The sequence below is a fragment of the Oryx dammah genome, unplaced genomic scaffold, assembly GCF_014754425.2.
Source record: "Oryx dammah isolate SB20612 unplaced genomic scaffold, SCBI_Odam_1.1 HiC_scaffold_23, whole genome shotgun sequence".
NCBI lineage: Eukaryota > Metazoa > Chordata > Mammalia > Artiodactyla > Bovidae > Oryx > Oryx dammah.
The window spans coordinates 58,588,389-58,609,033 of record NW_024070207.1 but is presented as its reverse complement, the minus strand read 5'-3'; the positions used below and the strand labels follow the sequence as shown (position 1 = coordinate 58,609,033).

Below are 20,645 nucleotides of genomic sequence, written 5' to 3'. Positions count from 1 at the left end.
TCCACAGACACCCCCAGAAGTGAGTGGTAGAGCCAGTATCTGAATCAAGACAGGGTGACCGCAGAACCTGTTCTCTTAACCACTGTGCTATATGGGGTTCTGACTCCTAGCCCTGTTCCCCACCTACTGCCTCAGCCTGCCTCCCCACAATATACTGAAAAGTCAGCACATTCAGAGAGATTAGAGTGGTCACTGTCAGCTGGAGGTGGAGAGGTAGAGAGGGAGAGTGGCATGCTTGGCATTTCCAATCAGCCCAGATCCAAATGCAGACAAATTGGGCAGATGACTGAGAATCGCTGATCAAAGTCGACTTTGAGCAGAAATAAAGCAACATTGGGAAACCACCTAACTTAAACCAACAAATGGGACTTATCATGAACGTGGTGGCTTAAAACAACAGAAATTCATCACCTCTTAGTCATGGAGACCATAATTCCACACTGTAAATTTAAAACTTCCATCTTACAAAGACCCACTTGGATTATCCTGATAATCTCCTTATTATGAGATACTTAATTTAGTCACATGTGTTTAGTTGTGTCTGACCCTGCAATTCCATGGACTGTTGCCCACCAGGCTCCTCTCCCATGGAATTTCCCAGGCAAAAATACTAAAGTGGGTTGTCATTCCTTCTTCAGGGGATCTTCCTGAGCCAGAGATCGAACCTACATCTCCTGTGTCTCTGGAATTGCAGGCAGATTCTTAACCTGCTGAGCTCCTGGAGAAGCCCAATTTAGTCATCTTACTATATAAAATAGTATTCACTATTTTTCCAAATAAAGTAATACTTACAAGTTCCAGAGATTCGAGTTTGATCTCTTTGGGTGGGTATTATTCTGCCTACTAATTTTCAAGCCCTAGAACTAGAGAAACCTATATACAGGTCAGGAAGCAACAGTTAAAACTGGACATGGAAAAACAGACTGTTTCCAAATAGGAAAAGGAGTACATCAAGGATGTATACTGTCACCCTGCTTATTTAACTTATATGCAGAGTACATCATTAGAAACGTTGGGCTGGAAGAAGCACAAGCTGGAACCAAAATTGCCAGGAGAAATATCAATAACCTCAGATATGCAGATGACACCACCCTTATGGCAGAAAGTGAAGAGGAACTAAAAGGCCTCTTGATGAAAGTGAAAGAGGAGAGTGAAAAAGTTGGCTTAAAGCTCAACATTCAGAAAACGAAGATCATGGCATCTGGTCCCATCACTTCCTGGGAAATAGATGGGGAAACAGTGGAAACAGTGTCAGACTTTATTTTTTGGGGCTCCAAAATCACTGCAGATGGTGATTGCAGCCATGAAATTAAAAGATGCTTAGTCCTTGGAAGGAAAGTTATGACCAACCTAGATAGCATATTGAAAAGCAGAGTTATTACTTTGCCAACAAAGGTCTGTCTAGTCAAGGCTATGGTTTTTCCAGTAGTCATGTATGGATGTGAGAGTTGGATGGTGAAGAAAGCTGAGCGCTGAAGAATTGATGCTTTTGAACTGTGGTGTTGGAGAAGACTCTTGAGAGTCCCTTGGACTGCAAGGAGATCTAACCAGTTCACCCTAAAGGAGATCAGTCCTGGGTGTTCATTGGAAGGACTGATGCTGAAGCTGAAACTCCAATACACTGGCCACCTCACGCGAAGAGTTGACTCATTGGAAAAGACCCTGATGCTGGGAGGGATTGGGGGCAGGAGGAGAAGGGGACGACAGAGGATGAGATGGCTGGATGGCATCACTGACTAGATGAATGTGAATTTGAGCGAACTCCGGGAGTTGGTGATGGACAGGGAGGCCTGGCGTGCTGTGATTCATTGGGTCACAAAGAGTCAGACATGACTGTGTGACTGAACTGACTGACTGAACGGAGAACTAGAGAAAGATAGATTTAAAAATAAAAAACCCTCTATAATGACTCACTAAAAATAGCTCCACTATCAAGAGGAATTCCTCTCTTAAACTCTGTTCAGTCTGGCTTTTTTCCTCACCATCCTCTGAAAATACCCTTATTTAGGCTACCAGATCCAGCAATGATGGCTCAGTTCTTTATGTTATTGCAGTAGTACTTCACACAGTCGAACACTTCCTCCTGGAAACTATACTCCTTCATTTCCTCCTGCTCTACTGGCTACTTCTTTTCAGTCTTCTCTCCTGTATCATCAGCTTCATACACCTTCTGAGCATCAGAGTGCCCGAGGCTCAATCCTTGAACCTCTCTCTGTCTGTATCTATTCTTATTCCCTGAATGATATAATCCAGCCCTCCAGCTTTAAAGCCTCTGATGCACTGATAATTCCCAAGGTTAAATCTCCAGCGTAGTCTCCCCTCTAAACACCCAACGTTAGAATAGAATAGCTACTTGAATGTCTAACAGGGATCTCAGTCCTATCACACCCCGAACTGAACTCTATTCTGCTCCCCTCCCCAGACCAGCTGTTCCCCCAAATTTTCCGAATCCCAGTAGAATATACTACCCATTCACTCAGTCTAAAAATCTCAGGATCATCCTTGACCTCTCTTTTCTCATATCCTACAGCCGATCTACCAGCAAATGTTCCTGTTTCTACAGTTTAAAATATTCTGACTCTTATTACTTCTGTCCACCTTGACCACCAGCCATCTCATCTAAGCCACCGTTACTTCTTGCCTGGACTGTTACAATTGGTCTCCCTGCTTCTCTCTTCCTCTACTCCTTAAGTTTTTTAACTGAAATGTCTCTATTTCAGTGAGGTCATCTATGACCATGTGATTTAAAATTGTACCCCTTCCCATCTGCCCCCTGCCCTGTCTGCTTTCTAGCCCTCCAGTGTTGCAATCCATCAGTCTATGTTGTTTACCCATATTCCCTATTATTCAATAAATCCCACAAGAGCCTGAGTGCCTTTTCCCTATTGTTCAGTATCTAGAACCTATTAGTCAAAGAATCCAATTTTTCTACACTTGAGGACCTAGTTTTTCAAAAGGAGCTTAATCTGGATCTCTTGATTTTGCAATGTTGAAAGTTTAAAAAAAAAAAAAAGCAAATCCTATATATGCTAAGTTTGCACAGGTCACATAAAACCACTGGGGATATTGGATCTGATTTTTACTTAGGAGAACGACATTATTCAAACTAAAGTTTATGTAAACTCCAATGTTAAGAAAGTTTCATTGGCTATTAGAAGTGAAGGAAAGTGAAATACCAGGAAGGTAACTCTGGCATTTACTTAACTACAAAAGGATGCGGGTTTGAATGAGTGGGGTCGGTGGAAACAGGGAGGCGTCAGATGTTAAACATTATAAAAGAAAGCTCCTTAGGCCTCGGACATGTGTTAGGAGGAGTAGAAACATACTTCACATGGGGATGCAGGTTGTATTTTACCAAGATGACCAACACAGTATCTCCTAACCTCAATATCTTCTACAATACAATCTTGCTACTCTCCCATGAAGAGAACAGGGTTTCTTTCTCCATCTCCTTGAACCTGGGCTAGCCCTGGGGCCACTTTTGCCAACAGAATCCAGCAGACCCAACAATGCCAGTTCTGTAAGTTGCCCTTCATTGACCTGGTAACTTTCACTTCCTACTCTCTTCCTACTCTTCCCACTCAGAGCCCAGCTTCTTGTGAGAAGCCCAGTCTATACAGAGGTGCTCTGGCAACTGAGCCCCCATCCAACAACCAACATATCTGCCAGCCGTTTGGAAGTTGTTTGGAAACTCTCATCCAGTCAAGCCTTCCCATGATCCCTGTACTTGCCCATGTCTGACCGTAACCACAGTGAGAATCCAAAGCAAGAACTACACAGCTGAGCCCAACCAACCCACCAAACTATGAGAGTTAGCAACAAATTGTTTTAAGTGGCTCAGTTTAGAGATATTTGTTGCATACAGATTCAGGTTCAATCCCTGGGGCAGGAAGATCTCCTGGAGGAGGGCATGACAACCCATTCCAGTATTCTTGCCTGGAAAATCCCAAGGACAGAGAAACCTGACAGGCTACAGTCAATAGGATTGCAGAGTTGGACACAAGTGACTTAGCATACATGCACATAACATACTAATAAATGGCCAAAACACATGGTTCAGAAAACTGAAAATTATACTCCTTTATGAATTAAAAAGGAAAAAAAAGAAAAGAAACATATAATTCTATTTGCATGTGTGTGAAGAAATGCGAAGTTTCCTGCAAGTGGTCAGAATTGGCTACATGAGGAAAGGAAACAAGGGGGATTTTTATTCAAGCAAAACTTTTGTTTAACATGAAAACATACTACCTATTCAAAAAGTTGTTTTTAAAAATGGCTCTGGATCTAGAAAAGTTAGGAGGTGGGGGGAGCTGATTTGAGAGTTTTGTTTACACAGCAGCTAAACTCACTAAACTAGAAACTCCCCCCAACACCCCACCCAGTGAAAATCTGACCAGCAAGACCAAAGGATGGGCTGGAGCCCAAGAGAAAGGACAGGAGCGATGATGATGCTGGTGTCCAAATATCTGATTGTAAAGGATGGAACTAGGCTGGAGTGCTCAGAGGACAGAGAGGAGCAGAGACAGTCCACCCCTTGCTACACTGGGCCCTTGGAGCACACACAGGGTGTGACTTTCCAGTCCATGTTGTATGGAATTTGAAGCAGTGATTCACTTTGCTTTTCCTCCTTTAATTTTTGTTGTCCATGTAATTATCCAGAATGCCACGGAAGGCACAGCTAGGCTTTCCCTTGTATTTTCCCCCTCCCCGTGTAACTACTTATCTCCCCATAAATGTGTATTATAGAGTAACTACCAGGACTTTGATGAGTCCTCCTTGGTGCCCATTCCTTCCCAATATCCCTTGTTTTAATTTTTCCATTTAAGATGTGTTGCATTTTTATCAGCTATTCTAAGTAGAAAATCTAAATACAGTTTTGTTTCTCTATTTAAGCCTGCTAATGCTTTACTATATAATGAGCAAGATGCATTGAATGGTACCTTCCCAAGGACTATGGCTGAAGTGGGAGATCAGAGGCAGAGCTTGCACTTGAAACACAGTACTGCCCACTCTGCCTCTGCTAAGAATGCCACACAAAAGTGTTTGCTTGATATTAATTCTATTTTCATGTTTGCTTATAGAATGAATACGCAATTGAGATCAAAGTCACAACATAATGAAACGTTTCACCTTAAAAATGTTAAGCCTTACTCGTTTTATTTTAGTTTTCAAGAATCACAAATAGGACTATCTGCCATCAGAGGGTTCATGACACACCTGTGTGATGCAGTGCTGTTATTTGTGTAGTATATCACATGCTATGCATCATGCAAATATTCCCCTCGTGGATGACACATTTTTTCCTTACACTATTTGCATTGGTGACTCCAACCAGAGACCGGCTGAAAAGGATGGGTGCCCTTCCTTGTAAGTTTGTCTTCTATTCTTTACACTCAAAATCTTGGAACAAAATCTGTCTGTTCATGACTTTTCATATGGCATTGACTGTTATCATGCTGGAAATTTCGTGGTTTTTTTTAAGTCAGCTGTGCATGTTTACAAGACCCTTAAGTATTTAGGACACTGGTTAAAAAAATTCTTTATGGTCAAGTGCCCAAGAAGACACAAGGAGAAGGAAATAGAAGACGTAAATTGACAAACAGACAGCAAGGAAGCCAAGCCAGTCTTGTCCCATCTCCCCGTTCTGCTTATGTAAATCTACTTGTCCTTGCAGATTCAAGTGGGCACCCTTGTCTTGTTCCCGATTTTAGGGGAAATGCTTTCAATTTTTCACCATTGGGGATAATGTTTGCTGTGGGGTTGTCATATATAGCTTTATTATGTTGAAGTGTGTTCCTTCTATTCTTGCTTTCTGGAGAGTTTTTATCATAAACGGATGTTGAATTTTGTTAAAGGCTTTCTCTGCATCTATTGAGATAATCATATGGCTTTTATTTTTCAATTTGTTAATGTGGTGTGTTACATTGACTGATTTGCGGATATTGAAGAATCCCTGCATCCCTGGGATAAAGCCCACTTGGTCGTGGTGTATGATCTTTTTAATGTGTTGTTGGATTCTGATTGCTAGAATTTTGTTAAGGATTTTCACATTTATGTTCATCAGTGATATTGGCCTGTAGTTTTCTTTTTTGTGTGGCATCTTTCTCAGGTTTTGGTATTAAGGTGATGGTGGCCTCACAGAACGAGTTTGGAAGTTTGCCTTCCTCTGCAATTTTCTGGAAGAGTTTGAGTAGGATAGATGTTAGCTCTTCTCTAAAGTTTTGGTAGAATTCAGCTGTGAAGCCATCTGGACCTGGGCCTTTGTTTGCTGGAAGATTTCTGATTACAGTTTCAATTTCCGTGCTTGTGATGGGTCTGTTAAGATTTACTATTTCTTCCTGGTTCAGTTTTGGAAAGTTGTACTTTTCTAAGAATTTGTCCATTTCTTCCACGTTGTCCATTTTATTGGCATATAATTGCTGATAGTAGTCTCTTATGATCCTTTGTATTTCTGTTGTCTTTTGTGATCTCTCCATTTTCATTTCTAATTTTATTGATTAGGTTTTCTCCCTTTGTTTCTTGATGAGTCTGGCTAATGGTTTGTCGAATTTATTTATCCTTTCAAAGAACTAACTTTTGGCTTTGTTGCTTTTTGCTATGGTCTCTTTTGTTTCTTTTGCATTTATTTCTGCCCTAATTTTTAAGATTTCTTTCCTTCTACTAACCCTGGGGTTCTCCATTTCTTCCTTTTCTAGTTGTTTTAGGTGTAGAGTTAGGTTATTTATTTGACTTTTCTCTTGTTTCTTGAGGTATGGCTGTATTGCTATGAACCTTCCTCTTAGCCCTGCCTTTTTTTTTTCTTTTATTTATTTATTTTTAATTTTTACTTTACAATTCTGTATTGGTTTTGGCATAGATTGACATGAGGTTTTGGGTTGTTGTGTTTTCATTCGTTTCTATGCATATTTTGATTTCTTTTTTGATTTCCTCTGTGATTTGTTGGTTATTCAGCAGCGTGTTCTTCAGCCTCCATATGTTGGAATTTTTAATAATTTTTCTCTTTTAATTGAGATCTAATCTTACAGCATTGTGGGTCAGAAAAGATGCTTGGAATGATTTCAATTTTTTTTTAATTTACCAAGGCTAGATTTATGGCCCAGGATGTGATCTATCCTGGAAAAGGTTCCGTGTGCACTTGAGAAAAAGGTGAAATTCATTGTTTTGGGGTGAAATGTCCTATAGATATTAGGTCTAATTGGTCTATTGTATCATTTTAAAGTTTGTGTTTTCCTGTTAATTTTCTGTTTAGTTGATCTATCCATAGGTGTGAGTGGGGGTATTAAAGTCTCCCACTATTATTGTGTTATTGTTAATTTCCCCTTTCATACTTGTTAGCATTTGTCTTACATATTGCGGTGCTCCTATGTTGGGTGCATATATATTGACAATTGTTATATCTTCTTCTTGGATTGATCCTTTGATCATTATGTAGTATTCTTCTTTGTCTCTTTTCACAGCCTTTGTTTTAAAGTCTATTTTAGCTGATATGAGTATTGCTACTCCTGCTTTCTTTTAGTCTCTATGTGCGTGGAATATCTTTTTCCATCCCTTCACTTTCATTCTGTATGTGTCCTTTTTTTCGAGGTGGGTCTCTTGTAGACAACATATATAGGGGTCTTGTTTTTGTATCCATTCAGCCAGTCTTTGCCTTTTGGTTGGGGCATTCAACCCATTAACGTTTAAGGTAATTATTGATAAGTATGATCCCGTTGCCACTTACTTTATTGTTTTGGGTTCGGGTTTATACACCTTTTTTGTGTTTCCTGTCTAGAGAATACCCTTTAGCATTTGTTGGAGAGCTGGTTTGGTGGTGCTGAATTCTCTCAGCTTTTGCTTGTCTGTAAAGTTTTTGATTTCTCCTTCATATTTGAATGAGATCCTTGCTGGGTACAGTAATCTGGGCTGTAGGTTATTTTCTTTCATCACTTTAAGTATGTCCTGCCATTCCCTCCTGGCCTGAAGAGTTTCTGTTGAAAGATCAGCTGTTATCCTTATGGGAATCCCCTTGTGTGTTATTTGTTGTTTTTCCCTTGCTGCTTTTAATAGTTGTTCTTTGTGTTTGATCTTTGTTAATTTGATTAATATGTGTCTTGGGGTGTTTCGCCTTGGGTTTATCCTGTTTGGAACTCTCTGGGTTTCTTGGACTTGGGTGATTATTTCCTTCCCCATTTTAGGGAAGTTTTCAACTATTATCTCCTCAAGGATTTTCTCATGGTCTTTCTTTTTGTCTTCTTCTTCTGGGACTTCTATAATTCGAATGTTGGAGCGTTTCATATTGTCCTGGTGGTCTCTGAGATTGTCCTCATTTAATTCTTTTTTCTTTTTTCCTCTCTGATTCATTTATTTCTACCATCTGGCTTTTATTTCACTAATCCTATCTTCTGCCTCCCTTATTCTATGATTTCTTGCCTCCAGAGTGTTTTTTTAATCTCATTTTTGCATTATTCATTATATATTGACTCTTTTTTATTTCTTCTAGGTCCTTGTTAAACCTTTCTTGCATCTTCTCAATCCCTGTCTCCAGGCTATTTCTCTGTGATTCCATTTTGATTTCAAGATTTTGGTTCATTTTCACTATCAATATTCGGAATTCTTTCTCAGGTAGATTCCCTATCTCTTCCTCTTTGGTTTGGTTTGGTGGGCATTTCTCCTGTTCCTTTACCTGCTGGGTATTCCTCTGTCTCTTCATCTTGGTTATATTGCTGCGTTTGGGGTGGCCTCTCTATATTCTGGGCATTTGTGGAGTTCTCTTTATTATGGAGCTTCCTCACTGTGGGTGGGGTTGTATCAGTGGCTTGTCAAGGTTTCTTGGTTAGGGAGGCTTGTGTTGGAGTTCTGGTGGGTGGAGCTGGATTTCTTCTCTCTGGAGTGCAACAGAGTGACCAGTAATGGGTTATGAGACATCAATGGTTTGGAGTAACTTTGAGCTGCCTGTATATTGAAGCTCAGGGGTGTGTTCCTGTGTTGCTGGAGAATTTGCGTGGTATGTCTTGCTCTGGAACTTGTTGGCCCTTGGGTGGTGCTTGGTTTAAGTGTAGGTATGGAGGCATTTGATGAGCTCCTATTGATTACTGTTCCCTTGATTCAGGAGTTCTCTGATGTTCTCAGGATTTGGACTGAAGCCTCCTGCTTCTGGTTTTCAGTTTTATTTTTACAGTAGCCTCAAGACTTCCCCATCTATACAGCACTGATGAGAAAACATCTAGGTTAAAGATGAAAAGTTTCTCCACATTGAGGGACACCCAGAGAGGTTCACTGAGTTACATGGAGAAGAGAAGAGGGAGGGGGTAGTTAGAGATGACTGGAATGAGATGAGGTGGGATTAAAAGAGGAGAGAGCAAGCTAGCCAGTAATCACTTCCTTATGTGCACTCCACAGTCTGGACCGCTCAGAGGTATTTACAGAATTATACAGGGAAGAGGAGAGGGAGGAAGTAGACAGAGGTGGCCAGGAGGATAAAAGAGGGAAATGAAAAGGAGAGATACAGATCCAGCCAGTAACCAGTTCCTTAGGTGTTCTCCACCATCTGGAACACACAGAGATTCCCAGAGTTGGGTAGAGAAGAGAAGGGGGAGGGAAGAGACAGACGTGACCCGGTGGAGAAAAAGGAGAGTCTAAAGGAGGAGAGAGTGGTCAAGGTAGCAATCTCGCTCTCAGGTAAAATTGGGTAGTGAAGTTTGGGTTTTTAAATGTACAAAATTGACAACAAAAAACAAAAAGCAAAGATTAAAAATCTAGAGTAGAGGTTGGATTTTCAAAAATACAATATTAAAGAAAAGAAGAAGAAGAGAAAAAAAAACACAAGAATTACTAAAAAACAACAACAACAACCACACATAGCCTATATATGGTGCTTGCTTAAAAAAATAGGGTCTTTGTTTTGGAAAAGTAATATTAGGTTATAGAAATAAAAATTAAAGCAGAAATAGAGGACTTAACAATTTTTAAAAGTTAGAAAAGAAGAAGAAGAAGAAAAAACAACCACACAACATCAACAAAAAAAAAAAAAAAGAAAGAAAGAAAACGAAAAGAAAAAAAATGATCTTAAAAGTAGTAAAGATATATCTGGCCCTTTCTCTGGTGTTGTGGGCAGTGTGGGGTCACTTCCAAGGTGGTTCCCTCTGTTTAACTTCTTCTGTTTCTTGGTCTCTTCAGTCTGATTTCCATCCTGACACAGGGCAGGGTGGACACTTTTTTTTTTTTTTTTTAGGCTCACTTGTTCAGTCTCGCTGTGGGGAGGGAGGGATGCTGCAAACAAATAATACTGTCGTGTGTACGCAGTGTCTCAGCCTCGCTGGGCCTGCCCCTGCTCGTGGCGCACAAACAACTCAGGCTCTACATTGCTCCACTGGGAACCGTCTGAGGCCAGCCCTAGGCTGCATGCACCTCCCCGGTCTAAGCCGCTCAGGTTCGGCGCTCAGGTGGCCCTGAGAGGCGCAGATTCGGTTGGGACTGCGTTTTGTGCCCTTCCCAGGTCCAAATAGCTCAGGTGTTTGGCAAGCGCAGTCGCTGCGACTTATCGCCTTTCCCATCTCTGTGGCTCAGTTTTCTGGGTGTACCACAGGCGCCCCTTGTGAGGTAGATGGTGACTGTCCAGAACCCCCAGAAGTCTTAGCAAAGAAGCCTGCTTGCAGTTTGGTAGGTAAAGTCTTTCCGGGGCTGCAATTGCCCCCTTCCAGCCCTTACGGCTCTGGCTGCCTATCCCCGGTGGGGGATGGTCTGCAGCCGGCTATTTCCGTTCCGTCCTTTGTTCTGTGCGTGGTCCTGGCAGTGTCTTATGTTCGAGCTTTTCGCGTGGTAGCTATCCCACAGTCTGGTTTGCTAGCCCAAGTTAGTTCGTTCTGGTTACACGTGGGGCGTTTCTGCCCGATTCTTAAAAAGCACTGCAGCCTGCGCCTCCCGCGCCTCCCTGCCCTGCCCCCACTTGCTAGTGGTGGATGCCGGCGTCTGCACTGCTTTTCTGCTGGGGGAGTTACTGTTGGGCTTGTAATCTGTTGGTTTTAATTATTTATTTATTTTTCCTTCCTGTTATGTTGCCCTCTGTGTTTCCAAGGCTCGCCACAGACACCGCAGGGAGAGTGTTTCCTGGTGTTTGGAAACCTCTCTTCTTAAGATTCCCTTCCTGGGACGGGATTCCCTTCCCGGGACAGAGCTCCCTCCCCACCTCCTTTGTCTCTTTTTTCGTCTTTTATATTTTTTCCTACCTGTTTTTGAAGGCAATGATCTGCTTTTCTGGGTGCCTGATGTCCTCTGCCAGCATTCAGAAGTTGTTTTGTGGAGTTTTCTCAGCGTTTAAATGTTTTTTTTTTGATGAATTTGTGAGGGAAAAAGTGGTCTCCCCTTCCTTTTCCCCCCCCATTTTTGGGCCCCCCCCCCCCCCCCGCCTCTAGCATTTATGCTTCACAGGTTTTATTGATGATGGCCATTCTGAGCAGTGTAAGGCGATACTTCATTGGAGCGTTGATTTGTATTAGTCTAATAATTAGGACCATATGTCGAGCTTCTTTTCATGTGCCTGCCAGACATCTGTGTCATCTTTGAAGAAAGAGTCTTCTTTGGAGAAGGGGTTTTGTGTCAGGGTCACACAGGCTGGGTGGCTCAAACTACAAACTGCATTGGTGCAGGAGGCCAGCTACTGAGGTCAAGGTGTCGACTGACGTTGGTTCTCATGACGGATGTGGAGAGTCTGTCCCATATCTCCCCCCCTACTTCTGGGGCTTTGCTGGCCATGGTGGGCATGTCTGGGCTTGGAGAGCTCCGCCTTCCTCCTCACCCGGAGTTCTCCTCTGTGTTTATCTGTCTCTAGATGTGTCCTTTGTATGGAGACAGCCATCCTGTTAGAGGAGGTTCCATCCTAACGAGCTCACTTGACCACCGTCAGCTCTGAGAAGACCTTTCCTTTGTCTGTAAGGTCTGGCGAGGTACAGGGGATTGAGACTCCAGCACCTGACTCTGAAGGGACGTGATGTGACTCCTCACCCCCTACAAAGGCTCTGAGGTAGGAACACACGGGAATGTTCTAAGGATGGAAGGATGGCCTTAGCTACCGGGGGTGAATCCAGCGCTGAAGAGAGCAGGCCACTAGGGTAGGAGCCAGATCAGGTGGGGCCTTGTGGGCCTGTGAGAACTGTGGCTTTGCTGTGTTTGGGGAAGGAAAGACCCGGAAGGCCCTGAGCTGGGTGCCTCTGGGACTTTGTTCCCATCCTCACAGACACATGGAAACGGAGGCTCCCTGCAAGGTGCTGAGATGCTGCTGAGGTTCAGGACCGCAGCTCTACTCCTTTGCCTCCACCCTCTTCCAGTAAACAAGGAACCCCAACCAGGTACAAGGAAAGAAGTGAGAATGGAGGTGCATGTGGTCATGTCCCCTACAGTCGTGGGCTATCTCTCTATCCCCCGGCTCCTCCTCAGCAGTTGAACGAGGTGACAGTAGCATAGCGGATTTTTTGAGGTTTGAATTCTGTGATCCTTGCGTGGTGCCATCCCAGGCCTGGCAAGGACACGTCCGTCCCAGTTGTTTCTGCTCTCTGTTCTTCCTCTAGGCTCTGGGCAGGGGCCGGTGCATCTGCTGACAGTGGAGGGCATGGTGTGGGAAGGGCTGGGAGGAATGTGACTCCCAAAGGTGAGGACACCTGGGGAAGACACCTGGCAGGGTGTCTGAGGTCCAGGGCAGCCCCAGGGTCAAGGCCAGATTGGTTAGCACAGATCTGTGCTCAGCATCCCTGGGCTAAGATGGAGGATCTGCAGAGCATGGGCAGTGATGGGGCCAGGGAGCTGAGGGTTGGGGTGGGGCCCAAGGCTGGGGGAAACCAAGCCCAGGACTGTGCCTGTCTGTGCTGGGAGAGGACCAGAGCCCAGCCACTGGGCTGTGAAGCCAGAGGAGCTGCCCTCCCTCCTGACTGCTCCCAGGGTTTTGACTCCCTCTGTCTTCAAACTCACCTCATGCCTCTCTCCTGCTGTCCCGCCTTCCTTCCTGACCTCCCCACAGACTACATGTGATGGGCGGGTCCTCTGGCTCGCCAACCCCTGTCTACAGACAGTGTGGAGATGGATGGAAGGAGCCAGGCCTCTGCGACCCTCCCCTCTGTGTCAGCAAGCTTGGAGGATGCTCAGACACATGGGGTGATGTCCGGCCCAGGGCTGTGAGCTTGGAGGCTGCTGTGTCAGGCTCCTGGCCTTTGCGGATCTGTGTTTCCACAGCCACATGAGACCCTGGGAGCCCTTGGAGATGAAGTTCGGCTGTCTGTCCTTCTGAAAGCCTTATCCGGGTTTCTTCTTAAACGATGTCAAGAACCTGGAAACGCGGTGGCGGCCCCTGCTATGCGGACCTGGCACTGTACCCTGGCCATCCACATTGGGCACCGGACTGGGAGGATGCGGCCTGATGGGAGGTGCCGGAGCAGAGAGCTCCAGTGGATGAGCCCCACCCAGATCCAGGTTTGCATGTGGCACTTGTCTCTGTGCATGTACCTACGTGCATGTGTGTGCCCGGCAGAGAACATGAGAGGCACCACAGCACCCAGCCTGGGTTCCCCATCCCCACTGCCTGCAGCAGAGCCAGAGTAAACCCCCTGACTCCCCACGGGTGAGGCCCCATAGCAACACCTGTCTGTTGGTGAATCACTTGGGGACCTGATGTCTGCAGGCTCCCCACCAGGGCCCTCCTGCTCTGACCCTGTGGCCTGCAGTGGTCAGACTGAGAGCTGCTCCTGTCCTGGTGAGTTCCTGGAGCACCAGGCCTCTCCCTTTCACTTTGCTCCCTCCCTCGCTTGGCCTCGCCCTGAATTACCTTTGCCGAGGTGAGCATGCTGAAATGCTCAGACAGAGGATCCAGTTCACCCAGGTTCCCTTCCGTAATGCGGTCTTACTCTCTAGCAGGTGTGACTTTGAATCACCTTGTTCTCCTTCTGTGTCCTGTCTTTGCACGCAGGTTTTGTGGACATTGGGGTCACTTTGCTGTGCTCAGAAAACCTAGGTCCAGACGAGGTGGAGGAGCTGGAGAATCAAGCCCTGCTGCCTGACCTGCAACAGAAGTACTGACTGCACTCGCCAACCCCCACTGACTGCTTGCAGCCTGCCCCGGGGAGGGCCGGGAAGGCCATCTTCCACGTGGACATCTTCGAGCACCTGATCCCCTTTGGGCACAAGGCCTGTCCAGACTAGGCTCTCAAGTGGAAGGTGACTGAGAGACCAGTCTCTCATGGTGACACTGTCCTGTCGCCGCCGTGCCCTGGACATGCTCTCCTAGTTCAGTCGGAATTGGCCCCGCCCAGCGGTGGGCTGCCCACTTGGTGCAGGGCCGGGCCCAAGACTCCCCTGTGTGTTGCTGCTCTGGACTCAGTGAGAGTCTCCAGGACTTTGACTTTTACGAAAAAGTGGCATCGCCACTCATTTCAGCCCTGCTCGGTCTAGGTGGTTGTGAATGTGTTGTTAACAAACCGATTAGTGCTTTTCCCTCTATGTTCTGGTCCAAACTCCCCAATGTTGGAACAGTGTCCAGCGGGTGATGGGGCAGGGCCAGGGGCTGGGCTGAGCATCAGCAGCCGGCAAGGCCTCCAGCACCTGGACAGGCCCGCAGGCCCAGAAACAGGCCGTGGTTTGTCCTTGCAGGTGACCCTTGCCCTGCTGGAAAGTGTCCCTTGGCTCACAAAGTGCGTGTGTTGGACGCAGCGCCTGGCTATTCCACGTCCAAAGACAGGCTCTTAAATACAGCTGTGAGCTCAGAACGACAAGGGCTAGTGTTCACCTTGTGGAAACCTTGTACTTGTCTTTGGGTTTGGGGTCATGTGTTTGCAAGGCCTTTGGCCGGTGGGGTCACCCCCACCTCTTGAGGAAGCCCCTGGATTGGGAGCTGGAGACTCTCAGCTACTGATCAGAAACTTATGGCATCATCGGGGGACCCAGGAGCAGCCCCTTCTGCTTCAGGGTGCGTGACTCATGGAAGGTGACACCCCCAAGGTCAGGAGCCTGGCTCGGCTGTCTGCTGAGTGGCCGGCAAGGCACAGGGACTAGTCCATCCTGGGTTTGCCTCAGCGCTCAGCTTGTGGGTCAGACCCTTGGCCGAGCGTGTGAAATGCTGCTGCTTCAGATGAAAATGGACCATGAGGACTGGACTGAAGCTTTCCTGGGGTGTGGGCTTCCAGCCTCATGTGGCTCATCCAGTGCCATGTCTGAATAGCATGGACAGATAAAGAACACAGACTCAAAGTTCTTGTTCAATTCTTTATTTACTCCAGTGAAGTTTTGCTTTACTTTATTAGAGCCAGAATTAGATTTTTGATTACAAGAGAGTGCTTTTGAGTGTCCCTGGGGACCTGGCAGCTCAGGGACTGGGGTTGTTCTTGAACTGCTCACAGAGGGCACACTTGTAATCTGAGGACTCCTGCTCCTCTTCCACCTCAGGGGCCTTGTTTGGGGCCACAACTGAAACGGCCGCCTTCACGATGGATTAATAGATGCTGTACATAATCATCACTGAACCATAACCTGGGTACTCTGGGAGGCTCTCGGACAGTTCCCCTGTGGTGTCCCTTCCAGCAGTAGCCGGGGGTACAGACGTGGCATTGCTGGACGTACCCTCTCCACTGGGGCTGCCCTGTTCTCTGGGAAGATGGTTTGCCCCGGCCTGCACGGCTGCACTGCCCATAAACCAGAGGCCACAGAACACAAAAGAGTGCTGCCCGTGGGTTCTGTGAGCAGTTGGGGCTCCCTTCTGGGCCTTCTTGTCAGCCTCTTGGGTGGACTCGTTGTGATGGAATCAAGGAGAGTGTCTGGTCGTCAACGCTCACTTCTTTCTCTTTGGAGTCACTGTTGTGCCAGTGGCGGGCTGAGCAGTTGTTATGGGGTTGCCTTTTGTCCGGATGTTCTGCAGGAAGAGAGGCTTGTCTCTCTGAAAGTTGGAGCTGTGATAGATCTGAAAGGACATGGATTACTTTAGCCATTGTGGAGGAGAATAGCCATTTCTCGCTGCTCTCCTCCCCACCACAGTCCTGGCCTTCCCTAAGGAGGGAGACAAGGTCTTTTCATTCCTGGCAGGTTTTGAGGCCCTAGCGAGTGTGCTCCCTAGAGCTCCCCTGGGGTCGGCCTCGCTTGAGGTGTTACTGGCGGTCCCTGACATCAAGTGGCCTCTCAGGATCTAGAGTCACCCATGTGGATCCTGTCTAAGGAGATTTGTGGAACACGAAAGGCCCTGCTTTCTTCTCTTTCCTTAACCACCCTCTCATGAGAAAACAGTTCTCCTGGGAAATGAAAGCCATCCCGCACTCGGGTCATCTAGTCTCGTCTCCCTGGAAGGGCTTTCTTCTTTACCATCATCCTCTTTTTCCCCACAGAGCTACCCGAAGGATGGATTTTACTGAACTCATACAGGTTCAGTCCACAGATAAAACTCTGGATGCTGTCTGTCTCAAAGATCCTGTCCACACCTCTGCCCTGGAGGACCTCTGTCTGGAAGAGATCTGCCTTGATGACCACTGTGTCTCCCTTGTCATTCCAGAGCACAGAGGTGAAGGCCGCATCCTCCACGACCATCCAGAGCTTCCTGGGGAAGGACAGCCTGAGGATGGTGTTGTTCTCTTCCTTGTTGGCTGTTTCTGGGTTTGGGCCCTGGGGGGGGGGGGTTGTCTTGGGAGCCCAGATCTAGGCTCTCGGGTTGGTCACCCTGCTTTGCCAAAACCTCCCCTGAAGACACATTTGCATTGGGAAAGAATGGGGGGGGGTGTCTCCTGCTGTGGGCTCCCCATCAGTTGATGGGGCCAGTGGGGCTGTGTGCCTCGTTGGAACTCCACCTAGCCATGGGCCACTCTAGCTCAGGAGCATTCTCTATCCAAGCAGTGAACGCTCAGGGCAGAAGGGCCTCAGACCAGGGTTGGTGGGGGGGCAAAAATACTCTCTGGAGGTTCTAGAATCTGGCAGCCAATTAAGTGGTCAGCTCCCTTAACTGTTTCATGATGTCACAGAGCTGATGTAGTGAGGCAGGCCTGCACCCAGTGTGGGGGAGGGGGGATGTAGACAGGGATGGGATCCCCAGCTTGTTTCTTGTCTGAAAGTACAGACAAACATGTTTCAGGTTGCCTGCAAAGGCCCTCATCTGCTGCCAGGCACCTTGTTTCAGGGGGCCAGGCCCTGGATGGGTTGACAAACGTGCCCCTGGCTCCACCTCCCTCCTTAGCAATGGGCAGGCCTGTGGCTGGCTTCTGCTAAAGGGCCAGGCCCTGGTGAGTCCTGGCTCAGCTTCCACCGAGAGAGACCCCAGGGGTCAGATGGGCTCCTGGCGACTGTCCCTCCCAGAAGACCCGGTCTGTAGTGGGCTGGATGGCCTAGCCTGAGTTGTTGGTCCCACCCCACCCCCCCCAACCCCCATCCCGGTCTCCTTGCCCCTCTTCTGGCTTTGGTCTCTTCCAACTGGTGCTGCCGGTAGGTAGGTCCCGTTCAGATGGCCCCAAAGTCAGAGTCCTGTTGTCCTGTCCCCAGCACCCCCCAGGTCAAGCCCTCCCCAGAATAGGGCTGTGCTTGAGCACAGTGGGAGCGACCTCACGTTCCACTTGACTGTGGAGAATAAGGAGACATGGACACGGACTCCACACGAGACACGGACTCCACACGACGCCGTGTAAGAGGGCACAGCCAGGTGCTCTGCTGAACTCGCAGCCTCCTGAGTTCTGCCCACCCCCAGACGTCATCCCACTGAACATTACAGGTTGTTGCCTTCAGTTTCCATTTCTTCCTATAAAGACCGCTCTCATGGCTCACCTTGGGAACACCTGGGTGTGTGCTTTCCCTGCCCCCTTCCCAGAGTCTCAGACTTGGATTTAGACTCCCTGGAGGCTGACTCAAAATCCTGTTTCCTTTCGTAACTGGGGTGGTTTGACTTCTGCTATCCCCAGTCCTGGCCTCCCATGTCCAACTTGCGTGTCCCATGGGTACTTGCCCTTTGAAGGACTTGACTGGGGGCTCAAGGTACAGCCTGTTCTGTTGAAAACAAGCATTTCACTGGTCCTCTCCGAGGCCAGCTCTGATCTTCTCCACCCCTGCCCCTGCCCCTGCCCCCCACACCACTGTGGACCTGTTCTCCCTTACCCAGATGGCTGGTACATTGAATGATTTTGTTGGCTCACAGGTTAGGTACTTTTCAAGGGGTCTCCTTTATACACACTCACCCCCAGGGAGAGTTCTCAGTTGTTGAGCTAGATGTGACCAAAGGATGACCCCGTCTACCTGTATTTGAAAATGGATGAGAGTCTGGGTGTGGGACTGGATGAAACCCAAGTGAGAGTCACCTGTCTTCACAGCACATGGACGATAGGGCAGTGGGTTTGGAGATGTGTGTTCTCTGACCTTTGTGGGCCACTGTTCTTCAAAATCCCATGTAGGGGACAGACCAGCACCTTGGAAAGGCTCACGTGTGAGGACCCTAGGGCACTGTCCCCCTAGGGACGGTGTCCCCCAAGTTCTGCCACTCAGCAGGGTCATTTGCCCTGTGTGAGGGGGACAGCCTGGTGTGTGAAAGGGGAGAGCTAAGAGGGTGTGGAAGAGGCTCTCCCAGGGAATTTTGGCCTGAGGACTGGTGGCCAGAATGGAGCTTGCAGGCCTCGACTTGGGCTTGCTCCCTTGCCTTTGCACTCCTAAACAGGCTGACAAGGCATTCCTTCAGGTCGGTTCATCTGACTGGAACACGACCCTGGAGGCTGTGATTGTTGGAGACCGCTGGTGGCTCCTCTGAAGGGGACCGGAGACTGGTATCTGTGGGGCGGCTTGGCTAGGTGGCCTTTCCTGCCCCCACCCAACCCCACTCGGGGCCCCGCCTCGCCCCCTGGGTCCTGAGGGAGCTGTGTTTTCTGGTCCCCATCCTCCAGGCACCACCTGGGGCCTGGCAGTGGGTTCACGTGGCACTGAGGAGTCTTCGTCAGCTGGTGCTCGGGACACATGTACTGTGCACACACCAAGCTCTCAGGATGTCAAAGGCCTGCCCTTCTCAGCCTAGCTCTCCTGCCCCTGCGCTTGGCATCCCCACCCTGGTGTCCCCAGTGCAGAGGCCCTGCAGCTGCTCCCCTCCCTCACTGCAGCTGGAGAGACCTGGAGCCTCGGGGGTCTGCCTGTGTTACCTTCCCTCCCATATCGGAGGAGGCTCCTATAGGAGCCTTATCCCAGCGGGTACTGGGACCATACAGTCAGGTCCTCCTCCCTCCTGCTCAGTGAGAAGCTGGTCAGCCTGGCACGTTCAGCTGGGCAGGAGGCCCCATGGCAGCAGCAAGGACAGGGCGCTGCCCTCACTCGGGAGGTGCTGGGACTACACAGAGACACCGGCCCCAGACAGAGTCAGTTCTCAGCAAAGCACAGAGCAGCCCACAGGGCTTCTGATTTGCCTTGTCCCCTTCCTTCTGCCAGCCTGCTTTTTGTCACCTCAGAGACATCGTGTAGCACTAAGAGGAAGGCGTGAGATGTTGGAAGGATGGGCCACAGCCTGGGCTGGGCGGGGAGGGCAGGGGCTCCAGAGGAATTGAGACCAGGGCTCTAAGCCCACCCTGGCCCTCACTAGCAGGTGGTCTTGGGAAGATGCCCAAGCCCCGTGGCCTCAGTTCTTCATCTGAGAGGTGAGCAGGTGTGAGGAGCCCCGTATGCTGGGTTGCAGGATGGGCCTGAGGGACAGTACAGAGCTCGCAGGGCCTGGCGGCTGTTGGCACTGTGATGACACGACAGGAATCTCGCACATTGTTGCCCCCAGACACTCCTCCACTCTCCACTGTGGGATGGGGTTGGCTGCCTTGTGGTCCAGGCATGTCAGAGAATATGACCCTCAATAGGATGTGAAACAGCTAATCAGCCAAACTGGATGTTTCATAAATAAAACTAAGAAACTTTTCTACTTAGACCATAGTGGACCATAGTGTTTGTCGCTCAGTCATGTCTGACTCTTTGCAATTCCGTGGACTGTAGCCTGCCAGTCTCCTCTGTCCATGGAATTCTCCAGGCAGGAATACTGGAGTGGGTTGCCATGCCCTTCTCTAGGCAATCTTCCTGACCCAGGAATCGAACCCAGGTCTCCCACAGTGCAAGCAGATTCTTCATCATTTTAGCTACCTGTTAAGCCCCATTTCCAGTTAGAGGACCTGTTAAATTTGGGTGTGAAGGAGTGTTCCAGCAGGACCCAAGCTGCTATAGGAAATAGAAGCAAGAACCAGTCTTTGCCTCTGCCTCAGCCGGTCTTCCATCCAAACCGTTATTTTCCTTCATTGCAGCCCCAACAAAGGTCGATTCATTGATTATGAAGGCCAAATACAATCAAGATAATTCAAAGCTAATTAACACATTATGGTCCGGATCCCCTGGTCCAGGAAAAAGAGAGTGGTTTCATGGATTTCTTGAGCACTACTTCAAGGGAGTGTGACCAAGTTCCGCAGAATTCCTAGCAGATATGGGGTATGATGGAGAAGGCAATGGCACCCCACTCCAGTACTCTTGCCTGGAAAATCCCATGGATGGAGGAGCCTGGCAGGCTGCAGTCCACGGGGTCACTAAGAGTCGGATATGACTGAGCGACTTCACTTTCACTTTTCACTATCACCCACTGGAGAAGGAAATGGCAACCCACTCCAGTGCTCTTGCCTGGAGAATCCCAGGGACGGGGGAGCCTGGTGGGCTGCTGT

At 48.1% G+C, this 20,645-nt stretch overlaps 1 pseudogene; it reads right to left on the bottom strand.

Annotated features, from left to right (window-relative positions):
- Positions 1 to 15,322: 15,322 nt before the first annotated feature.
- The window catches only part of LOC120881602, a 6,165-nt pseudogene continuing 842 nt past the window's right edge, over positions 15,323 to 20,645 (bottom strand).